Below are 12,833 nucleotides of genomic sequence, written 5' to 3'. Positions count from 1 at the left end.
ACATAGTTCAGGGGTAAAGTGCTTTTCTTAAAAAATTTTTATGGGAGGGCGCCTGGATGGCTCAGTGGGTTAAGCCGCTGCCTTCGGCTCAGGTCATGATCTCAGGGTCCTGGGATCGAGTCCCGCATGGGGCTCTCTGCTTAGCAGGGAGCCTGCTTCCTCCTCTCTCTCTCTCTCTGCCTGCCTCTCTGCCTACTTATGATCTCTCTCTCTCTCTGTCAAATAAATAAATAAAATTTTTAAAAAATTCTCCAAAAAAAAAAAAATTTATGGGATACTCCCTCATTGCAAATAAATGTGAAGTACCACCAGAAAATGATAAACATAAATAAGCCAATGACAAAATCTTGTCAATATTTTTAGTACAAAATAATCATTACTTCCATTTACAAAGAATGTTCACGTGTATTGGCTCAATGTTTCCTCATAATTATTCTGAACTAGTAAATGTTAAAGCAACACTTTAAGCCAATGTCTTCTTCTATCCCACACTCAGAATTTATACAACCTCAGAAATCAATAGGTGATATTTAGGATAGTTCTAAAACTAAGATCATGGAAATAGTAGTGTAACCCCCAAATATAACTTTCTGTCTATGGGAGTTCAAAATTTCTCCAGCTCTGGAATTGTTCTGGGTAATTGTTGTCATACTCATCAAACAGATAAATTTTTAGAGATTTCAACCAATAAAGAAAGTAATAAATTGATAATTTATGACAAAAGACATGAATTTAAATGTCATACTAACTTTTGCCAAAGGTACTAATAGTTCATAAAATCTATAAATATGACACCCAGAAATGTTGGCCATCATGGGTGAAATGTTGATAAAATTTTTCTTTGCTCACAGACATAATATAGAGCCTTTTACAACCACACTGAAAAGAAAATGATTTGATAGTAACCATTCCTCTAATTCTCTATAGTTTAATTAGCAAAAATTCAGGATCAAGCTCTGTGTTATGTTAATGTGACATTATGATTTAACATTTAAAACATGAAGGTCATAGAACTGAAAATGTCAAGCTTCTCTTTCAGTGTATATTGGCTGTAATGCAGACCTGAGCTAGATGGACAGAGCCCAGGATCCACCATCGGAGCAGAAAACATAACATTTCTAGGTAACAATATTCAAAGTTGAGGATGATCTTGGAATAATAAAACATTTTAATGAGCTTGCCTGATTGGAAGCCCTGGCACCATTGCCGGCCCGAAGACACAGAGCCATCTCTCACACCTAGCGGGAGCTCAGCGAGTCAGACCTGACCTGCCAGCTGAGCCCATCTCGTTCACAGAAAGTTGAAATCTCCTCAGACTTGTCTCATCTCATTAAGCTATCCGTCCATTCTCTGGCTTTCTACAAATCCAATTTGTAAATCTTTCCCTCATTCACACTCACATCCCAAATCCTCCTGAGCATTATCTTTACACAAAGAAACATATTTAATGAAGTATAAAATCTCCACAGTATGCATTTTATCTTTCAATTAAACACCATAAAACACATTATACTCGTTTAATGCCTTATCCAACTGATATTTTGTCTCCACAGGAGCGCCAAATAACATTGCTAAGTTCGTAGTTGCTTTACCATCTTTTGGGAAAAAAAAAAAAAGTTCCTAACTTTTTCTCCTTTCCCACTATGTGAGCATGCAACAATATTTTCTTTAAATTTTCCTAAAATTAGGACCTCATTCTGCTTCTAGGGGACATGAACAGATCATCTAAAAACAGCAAGCACTTTCATTTCTGCTCCCATTAACTCTCTGGCAAATGAAGGAGGATCAGGTATGAGGGGAGATAGAGTAAGAAACTGCAGTAATATCTACTCCTGGATTATTTTCCTCTGCCTGATACAACTGGTTTTGATCCAAGAGAGGTAAAACGTGCTTTTCATTTTGGTTTGAATATCCTTCTTGATGTTGTTAAAACTTCAGGTCATTTGAGCTGATATAACACATTCAATGAATGCTCTGAAGAGAAAGGAGTGGAGAGGAGGGAAGAGAGAATACTAAGAGAAGGATCCTTTCGAGTAAACAGTCTCCATTGACCTCTCCATTTTTTCTCATTCTCTGTCAATTCCCTTCTCACTGATGAAACAGAGATATCCTAGATCTTACGCAGCCAGAGTGAACTCCTTCTCATCTATGAAGCCTTTGATTTAGAGTTTGTGTATGGAATATGAAAATTCACTCACCAAATTTCCATGCCCTGCCTAGTGCCAAATCATGACACCTGCCTAAAGGTGTTTCCCACAGCCAGTGTTTCCCACAGGTTAACAGTGTGTGGGCTTAGGATATCTGCTAAACCTCTCTCGGACCCACTTTCCCCATCACAAAATGAAATCATCATACAGTAATTTCAGCTGACCAAGAACCAGTTAAATTTCATTTATCACAATTTTCAGTCAGAATTTCTCATTCAACAGTAATAAACTATTACCAAAATAAATCTTTCTTTCTTGACCATGTCATATTCAAAGTTGAGGATGATCTTGGAATAATAAAACATTTTAATGAGCTTGCCTGATTGGAAGCCGTGGCACCATTAACAAGAAAGATATAGATTAGACTGTGTATGTGTCATGTCATATGTCACTCTTTAAAGTTTTCTTTATTCTTGTCATTCATATCTCATTAAGTTATTCTCGTGTAACTCTCAATTAGGTCCCTCTCTTTATATTGCCTTTTTAATGATTCCTCTGAGTATAGTAAGCACAGCTATGTTCTTGAAAGACTCTCACCTCATAATGGATAAAACAAAGGACTAAGTTTGTATTTAGGAGATCTTTCTTCTAGTCAAAGTTTATCCAATTAATATTGAGCACACATCTCTTAACTATAAGAAACAAACTTAGTAGAGGGGAGGTGAGTGGGGGAATGGCGTAATTGTGTAATAGGCCTTAAGGAGGGATCTTGAAGCGATGAGCACTGGGAGTTGTACACAACTGATGAATCAATAAATTCTACTTCTGAAACTAGTAATACAGTATATGTTAATTAAATTGAATTTAAATTTTAAAAGGATTAAAAATATAAAAGAATTCTGCAATTAGACAAAGAAACAAGTTACATGCACTCTCCACAAAATTCAGCTGCAATGTGGATAACATCCCTTATGCGGTACATGTCCTTCTATCCTCCACTCAAACCCACTCTTCACCAAGGTACAGGATAGCTGAAGTAGAAATGGGTAAGGCAAATAATTATTGGGAGGTTGCAGAAAAATCTAGAATATACTGGCAATGCTGGTATAGTTTGGGGTCAGTGTATGGATTAGTCCAATATTATATAAAACTGCTGCTGCTTCTATGAACATAAACTACCTTTAAGATCAATAAATTTCATCAATTGTTGGCTATCTTAAAGTCATAGCTACTACTTTGTTCTAGGCACTTTATAAATTAGTCCTCATAACAACCACAGTATGGTTATTAATCATCCCTTTTAGAAGATACACCCAAAAAAAACAACCCAATTTTAACAAGAAAGATATAGATTAGACTGTGTATGTGTTTGAGTATGTCTGTGTATGAATATATCTACATATATATATACACACATATATATAAATATATTATAAATAAATAATAAAATCAGGAATTCTTTTGCAAAATTATAAAAATATGCTGGAAAAATACCTACCTGCAAACTTTTAAAAATTAATCCAAGACTTTTTCTCCTGCGATAAAATAACTTAAAAAATGGCACAATGTATGAAACAATTGTTTTTAAATGTTGAACAAAAAGCAGCATAGGACCATAATCTCTGAGAGAAGAAAAAGAAACAAGGTGAACAATATGAATGCCACGGATTTCTGCCTGTAGAGAATTTCTGAACCATGATGCAGGAACAAGATTCGAACAGAACTCAGTGGTCTCAGTAACTGAGGAAATAGAAATCCAAGTTTGGGAAGAATAGGGTGATTGGAATTTGTAGGACCAAATTTCAGAAATGAAAAAGCCCTGAAGAGAAAGTTCCATGAACCTGCATAAATGTCTCTTAGCTTCTTTGGCTTCATACCAATCTGTGGATGCATAAGATGAAATTTGATAGAGCCATACAAAGAACAAATAGCAAGCCATACAAAAAACAAACAATACATTTCTGAATATTGTATGCCAAAGAACTGGCAGAGTTCACACAGAATTGGGAAACATTTGCATTTCCATCAGAATGAGGAGATCTTATTTAATACATGGGGCATTTAAAAGAGAACACAGAAGGGTCATTCCTTAGTGGTAGAGCTAAATTAGTCCTACAGTAAAAGCTACCATAGACATGTCCTTATAAATCTTCAAGATAAACTTCAAAAGTAACAAACTTGATTGGATTATTTGTTCTTTGGGTGTTGAGTTTGCTAAGTTCTTTATAGATTTTGGACACTAGTCCTTTTTCTGATATGTTGTTTGTAAATATCTTCTCCCATTCTGTCAGTTGTCTTTTGGTTTTGTTAACTGTTTCCTTTGCTGTGCAAAAGCTTTTGATCTTGATGAAATCCCAATAGTTCATTTTTGCCCTTGCTTCCCTTGCCTTTGGCGATGTTCCTAGGAAGATGTTGCTGCGGCTGAGGTCGAAGAGGTTGCTGCCTGTGTTCTCCTCAAGGATTTTGATGGTCATTTATTGAGGTCCTTCACTGAGATCCTTCATCCATTTTGAGTCTATTTTCGTGTGTGGTGTAAGGAAATGGTCTAATTTCATTTTTCTGCATGTGGCTGTCCAATTTTCCCAGCACCATTTATTGAAGAGGCTTTTTTCCATTGGACATTCTTTCCTGCTTTGTCGAAGATTAGTTGACCATAGAGTTGAGGGTCTATTTCTGGGCTCTCTATTCTGTTCCATTGATCTATGTGTCTGTTTTTGTGCCAGTACCAAACTCAACACCCAAAGAACAAATAAGCCAATCAAGAAATGGGCAGAGGACATGAACAGACATTTCTGCAAAGAAGACATCCAGATGGCCAACAGACACTGAAAAAGTGCTCCATATCACTCAGCATCAGGGAAATACAAATCAAAACCACAATGAGATATCACCTCACACCAGTCAAAATGGCTAAAATCAACAAGTCAGGAAATGACAGATGCTGGCGAGGATGCGGAGAAAGGGGAACCCTCCTACACTGTTGGTGGGAATGCAAGCTGGTGCAGCCACTCTGGAAAACAGCATGGAGGTTCCTCAAAATGTTGAAAATAGAACTGCCCTATGACCCAGCAATTGCACTATTGGGTATTTACCCTTAAGATACAAACATAGTGATCCAAAGGGGCACGTGCACCCGAATGTTTATAGCAGCAATGTCCACAATAGCCAAACTATGGAAAGAACCTAGATGTCCATCAACAGATGAATGGATCAAGAAGATGTGGTATATATACACAATGGAATACTATGCAGCCATCAAAATAAATGAAATCTTGCCATTTGCGACAACATGGATGGAGCTAGAGTGTATCATGCTTAGCGAAATAAGTCAAGCAGAGAAAGACAACTATCATATGATCTCCCTGATATGAGGAAGTGGTGATGCCACATGGGGGCTTAAGTGGGTAGAAGAAGAATCAATGAAACAAGATGGAATTGGGAGGGAGACAAACCATAAGTGACTCTTAATCTCACAAAACAAACTGAGGGTTGCTGGGGGGAGGGGGGTTGGGAGAAGGGGGTGGGATTATGGACATTGGGGAGGGTATGTGCTTTGGTGAATGCTGTGAAGTGTATAAACCTGGTGATTCACAGACCTGTACCCCTGGGGATAAAAATATATGTTTATAAAAAATAAAAAAATTTAAAAAAAAAAATGTAACAAACTTATCCACAAATAACTGCCAGAAAAAGTTTCCAACTCTAAAATGAAAAACTACAATATCCAACATCCAAACAAATAAATAGATATGAAAGTCAATTTCTTTCCTATGTATCAGTAATGAACAATTGAAATCTACAATCAAAAAGGCTTTAAATATGCCATTTAAGCTAGCACCCTCCCCCACCAACATATGTATAAATTTAACAGAACATGTACAGGATCTGTATGTGGAGAAAACTACAAAACACTAATGAAAAAAAACAAAGAAGATCTAATTAAATGGAGATGTACTCCAGGTTCATAGATTGAAAGACTTGATATGGTTAAGATGTCAATTTTTCTGAACTTTGTGTATATATATATATATATATATATTTTCTCAATCCAATCCCAATCAAATCACATTTTTTTGTAATATCAACAAACTGATTCTACAATGTAAATGTAAACACCAAAAAGACCCAACACAATACTGAAGAAAACAAAGATGGAGGACTCATACTACTCATATTTCAAGATTAGCATAAAGCTACAGTAATCAACACACTGTGTGACATGGGTAAAAGAATGAGCACACAGATCACTGCAAATATCTAAATTTTAATAAAGGCCCATCAAAAAAGGAAGGAAAGAATTTTCAACAAGTGGTCCTGGAACAATTAGATACTCATTAAAAAAAAAAAAAGAAGAAAGAAAAAAAAGAATCTAGACACAGACTTTGTATCATAGATAAAAATTAATACAAAATGGATTATAGACCTATATGTAACACACAAAATTATAAAAAGCTTCTAGAAGATAACACAGGAGAAAAAATAGATGACCTTGGGTTTAGAAATGAGTTTTTTGATTCAAAACAAAAGGCATAACCCATTAAAGAAAAAAATGATAAAATGGACTGCATTAAAACTAAAAGTTTTACATTGTAAATAACACTGTTAAGAGAATGAAAAGACAAGTCTCAAACAGTGAGGAAATATTTGCAGATCACATATCTCTTTAGAACTTGTATCCAAATATTCAAAGAACTCTTAAAAATTAGCAATAAGAAAACAAACAACCTAACTAAAAAGTGGAAGAAAGATCTGAGCTGCCAATTAAAAAAGATATACAGATGGCAAATAGGCATATAAAAAGATGCTCAACATCATGTATTTTCACAAATTAAAAAAATCAGATACCAACCGCCCAACTATAAGAATACTTAAAACCCAAAATCTGAGCAAAATCAATTGCTGATGAGAATGTTTAGCAACAGGAACCCTCATTCATTGCTGGTGGGAATGAAAAACGCTACGGCCACTTCAGAAGATGGTTTGACAAGTTTCTTAAAAAGTTCAATACAGTTTCATATGCTCTGGCAAACCCATTCCTAGGTATTTACCCAACTGATTTGAAAACTAAGTTTACATAAAAACTTGCCCATCACTGTAGTAGCTTTATTCCTAATCACCAACTGAAAGGAAGTATGTGTGTTGTGGGGAAGAGTAATCTGCTGAGGTTGCAGCTTTCCAGATACACGGGACACCCACGGGTGATGCTGCCAATCTTCTCTCTCCTCCCATATTCCACTGGATGCAGATGTGATGACTAGACTGTCGTCTGTCTTGAGGAAAAAGACAAGAAAATGCAATGACACCTCTCCAGACATCCATGGGCTGTGGGCCATTACCACACCATCTCTCTATGTACTTTTTATAGCAGAAAGATTAACCTTTATTAGTTTAAACAACTGTTTGTTGTGTTTTCTGTGAACTTACAGCCCACCATATTCTAAACTGCCCCTGAAAGAGTCACTTTTGGGAGGAAAGTGTTCCTCCCCTACTTCAAAAAGTGTTTGCTGTTGGAAATACCCATGTACTCCCACCTCCCTGGCAAGAATGACTGGGTTCCAGGAAGGTAAATTCCCATCTCTCCCACACATTTTTCTAACAAGAGCTGTCGGGGAAGAATTTTTTTTTCCTTCTCTTGGTTTGAGTATGTAAGCCTGGAGCTCCCTGTTGGGAAGTCTAGCTTGGTAGAGTCAGCTACCAAGGAATGAGGGAATGAGGATTTCCTCATTCCTTGGTATGAGGTCAGTACCAGAGTAAAGCAAACCCACAGGGAAGAGAGACAGCTGGAGAGCAAGCAAGAGCAGAGAGGTTAAACTCCATGTTTCTTTTAGTTTGTTTCTATGAGTTAATAATAATTTCTCTTTTTTGACTGGTTCACACTCCATTTCTATTACTTGCAATCAAAGAGTCTAGCCCAATATAACTAATGTGCTTTTAAACTGTGAGATGAGGTATGAAGAAAGGAAGAGCACTATGAGAAAGATTAAGGGGTGAGTTAGGGAAGACTTCTAAAAAAGCAACAGGTAAGAAGACCCCTAACAAGCACACGGATGCCAACCTGGAAAAGATTGCAAGGACAAGTTTCCCACATGCCTCCTTCTGGCCCACCGTATCCTCAACATGAATTCAGTGTGCTCTAAACATAGGAGGGAAGGGTTTTCCTGGAAAGGGCCCCAGGGCGTATGAGCTAGAGATCTAGGTGAACAGATCTTGAGATGTCTGTGGATCTACCAGTAGAGTTGAAGGTGACGAAGAAGAAGAAGGAGAAGGAAAAGGAGAAAAAAAAAAAAAAGGAAAGAAAAAAAAGGTAACCCCATTTAGGAATAAAATATGCTAAAATATATTTCCCCATAGTAAAGTTTCATTTGCTTGTTTGTTTTTACTTTGCTAATGGTAAGGACCTGGAGCTCACTGGCTCCCCAGCCTCACACCCTAAAGAAGGAAATCTGCCAAACTACATGCCCATGCATGTCCCCCCCCACTTAGAGGGGATTTGGGCTAAAGATAAACAACTTAAACAAGAAATCAGCACAGCTGCCTATACTAATCAACATATACTTTATTTATAAAAATGAATGGTCATCCAAGGATTGTCCAATATTTAGGGAAAACTTACAGCATAAAAAAAAAAAAAAAAAATTGCCCATAGAGGAAAAAAAAGTTAACGCAGGACAGAAACAACTTTTAATGAATTCTATCTAATGTCATCGGAAAGATTCAGGTATAAATTCTATCCATACAGGAAGAGCAAGCAGCTATGAAAAAAGAAAAGAAATCAGATAATAACAGAAAAATGCAGAAGATTAAAAATATGATTGCCAAAAGTAAAAAAATCCAGTGTAAGGACTAAATGATGGAATAGTTAGTATTAAAAATCAAGCAGTGATCTGGGAAACATTATCAGGAAAATTCATCCAAACACAAACCATGGAAAATATAAGAGAAAAGAGATACTCACATGTATGCAGAATGTGGATTATATAGTTAATAGCCATTTCAGAGGAAAGAACAGAGAAAACAGGGGAGGAAATGAAATAATAAATTATCTCCCTGAGTTAAAAGCAACAATTACTTAAACTGAAAGATCCAACCCATTGTCAAGTGATAAAAACAAGAGACTCAGATACATCCTGGTAAAATAATTTAAGGAAAGGTTGTCTTCAAAAGAGGGAGGAAAAAACAGATTGCCTATAGAGGAATGGGCTTAGTTTGGCATCATAGTTATCCATTACAACGGGTACTACAAGGTATGAGGCAAAGGTTTCAAAGGGAAAATTAATTTGCGACTAGAATACCAAAGGATTAGTCAAGTGTGAAGGCAAAATACAGACATTTTCAAGAAACTGAGAATTCAGATATTTTATCTCCCATTTACTGTTTCTTCAAAATTATTTTAGGATACAACTCAACAAAATGAGTAAGATATTTAAGAAAGAGGAAGACATGGCATCCAAAACAATGTAACTAACCCGGGAGTTCAATTAAAAACAAAATATCCCAGATAGTTGTGCTTTGAACGCACTACATCAATGAAAATTAGAACAAGAATCCCAATTTTTCAAGGCAAAAATTTTTCCAAAAAATGAGAAGTTTGCATTCATCAAATACTGCAGTCAAGCTAGGAAAATTCTGATGATCAATGTGCTGCTTCTGGTGTTAAAAAAAAAAGAAAAAAAAAACCTAGAAATTTTACACAAGATGTAGAAGAACATTACCACCCAAATATGAAGTAAAACAAACCGGGGTATCTTAACACTTACAGTGTTAAGGGAAAAGAATCCCTTCCCTGTGTTCCATGCCACAGAATTACACTTTTTATGAGTCTAATTGCACTACTTGGTTCTGCAATAATTATTTCCTAATTGTAACAGTAAAGATAACGATCACTAACACTTATTTAACACTTAATGTAAGTCCTCTTCTAATTCTTTTAGATTTATTAGCCAGCTTAGTTCTTTCAAACACAGCACAGTAGAGCTGCCTGGGTGGCTCAGTGGGTTAAAGCCTCTGCCTTCTGCTCTGGTCAAGATCTGAGGTCCTGGGATTGAACCCCTCCTTCTGGCTCCCTGCTCAGCGGGAAGCCTGCTTCCCTTCCTCTCTCTCTGCCTGCCTCTCTGCCAACTGTGATCTCTGTCTGTCAAATAAATAAGTAAAATCTTTTCAAAATAAAAACCTAAAAAAAAAAACAAAGACAGCACAGTGAAGTTAAGTAACTTGCCCAAGGTCACACATGGATTAGTAAACACAGGCATTCTGGCTCCAGAATCCTTACTCTTTTTTTTTTTTTTTTAATATTTTATTTATTTGACAGACAGAAATCACAAGTAGTCAGAGAGACAGGCAGAGAGGGAGGAGGATGCAGGCTCTATCCGAGGACCCTGAGATCATGACCTGAGCCGAAGGCAGAGGCTTTAACCCATGGAGCCACCCAGGTGCCCCCAGAATCCTTACTCTTAAACGCTGACCATGATGCTTCTCATAATGCTCTTTAACTTAACATTTTTAGAATCAAGTTATCAATCCAAAACAAGAAGGAATAGTAACAATTATAAAACACAATATAAATTATATAAAACTTACCAATAAAGAGAAAATAACCAAAGTAAGGAGAGGGAAAAGAGTATGTGTCAGCTATTTTTCTTACCTTCTTGTACAGGGGTAACTTTCTGCACAGTAAAATTATTATAGCACAGAATTTTCTATATAATAGCAAGTCAACAATTATACATAGATAATTTTTATATAAAATAATAATATAAAAACCAGCAGGGAGGGGCGCCTGGGTGGCTCAGTGGGTTAGGCCGCTGCCTTCAGCTCAGGTCATGATCTCAGGGTCCTGGGATCGAGCTCCGCATCAGGCCCTCTGCCTGCTTCCTCCTCTCTCTCTGCCTGCCTCTCTGCCTGCTTGTGATCTCTCTATCAAATAAATAAATAAAATCTTTAAAAAAAAAAAAAAACAGCAGGGAGCAGAGAGATAAGGAATTTAAATTCCTCACATTTCACAGCAAGTATGATGGTTAAATTTATGGATACACAGTAGATACTGTCTAATTTTAATTTTAAAATGTTTTATAAAATTTATATAGAAACTCAAAATCTAAGATCACAAAAGCTACACGTAATACATTAAGAAATAGCAATAGAAGCAAATTATTTAGAACTTTGGGAGGATTATCAGAAAAGCTAAAAACAGAAATGGAGGAGAACTAGGGAGGGGAAAGTCCATAATTTTTATTAAAATTAGCAGATATTTTATTGTTAAAAATATTATGTAATTCTATTAATAAAAGTTGTATCCTGTAAAGAAGGGCATAAACTGGTGAGCACAGCCCTCCATTCAGGCATGGTAATACAAAATGAGAATAAATGCCACCCGTTCATAAAACCAAGTGGATAATACACAAACGTATTACAGAATACTCATGTTCTTTATTGATTCTTTGTTTCCACACCGTTAGGGACTAAATGGCCCATTTTTGTCATATAAACTTCTAAAGAGACATTCATTTCATCAGCTTTAGACAACTGTTGATCACACATACTCCAATCCTCTACCTTGCACACCACTTTTAAAGAACTGTCTAAATTCACACTTCGCTGGGGGAGGTGGGGGGGGGTGCTTGGGGGTTGGGGTCTACACTGGTATAGCCTTTTCAGGGTATAATTTCGCAGTCCTTATTGAAATGTGAAATATGGCCACACGCTGACCTAACAAGTTCACCTCTCAGAATCTACCATATAGCAACACCCCCAAATACTCAAAGATAACTCCATACACGGACTTTAGTGAAGCAACTACTGTTTAACACAGAGGAAAACGAAAACCATCTGAATGCGCACCAGTTAGACGCAAAATATTTTGTTGCCTTTTAAAAAATAAAATGCATCTATATGGAGTGACGCTAAAAAGTATTGGCAACATATCGTTAATCAAGAAAAAGCAAGATACAGAATCATATAGTTTGTGCGTGAGATAGATACATGATAGGTAGAGACAAACACGTACTGGGCAGAAGGCAGTGCAGGGAAGAAGTTTTTACTTTGAAATTTGATTTTTTTTTCTTTTTTTACAACTAGCATATATTGTTTTTATATCTTGGGAAATCAAAGTATATCTCAATAAATTAAAAAATTCAAAAGGAGAAAGACTCCATGTCTTTGCATTGGTTAGCTCTCAGATCTAAGGAAATAAAACCCCATACAGAAGCACGTGGATGAGGGAACAGGGCAGCTTCGCCGGCTGGGTCATTTCTTAGGGGGCCAGGGGATAAACCGGGACGCCGAAATACTAGGGCAGAGCTCTGGAGAGAACCCGTGAGCCCCAGGGCGGGCCAGGCGGCCAGGGACTCGCGCGGGGAGGACGGGTGCCCCGGGGCGGGGGTTACTTAGGAAACCGGGACGCGCAGCCTACACGCCCGGAAACACCCCGGGAACCCGGCGCGTGGGAAAAAGGGCGGAGGGTCAGGGAGCGAAGGGGCGGGCCGGCGCGCAGGAGCGCGGCAGGGATCTAGGGACGCGCCCCGAGTCCGAGGCGCGGCAGGCGGACACTGTTTGGCCCACCGGGGCGGCCGGGAAGTTCGGGGGCAGCTTTCAAAGCCGGGGAGACGGGCAGAGCGCGCGGGGAGCGCGCAGCGGGCACCGGCGGGCGCCCCAGGCCGAGGCCGAGGCCGCAGTCCCCGGGGCGCGCTC

The 12,833-nt window shown here is 37.8% G+C and overlaps 1 protein-coding gene across 4 annotated transcripts in view; it reads right to left on the bottom strand.

The window, feature by feature from the left end:
* Window positions 1-12,833, bottom strand: part of EPM2A (EPM2A glucan phosphatase, laforin) — a 234,122-nt gene that overhangs the window by 166,762 nt on the left and 54,527 nt on the right. The gene's annotated exons all lie outside the window — the stretch shown is intronic.

This window comes from Mustela nivalis, assembly GCF_964662115.1.
Source record: "Mustela nivalis genome assembly, chromosome: 5".
NCBI lineage: Eukaryota > Metazoa > Chordata > Mammalia > Carnivora > Mustelidae > Mustela > Mustela nivalis.
The sequence above is the reverse complement of the archived record's forward strand: the minus strand, read 5'-3'. Positions and strand labels throughout refer to the sequence as shown.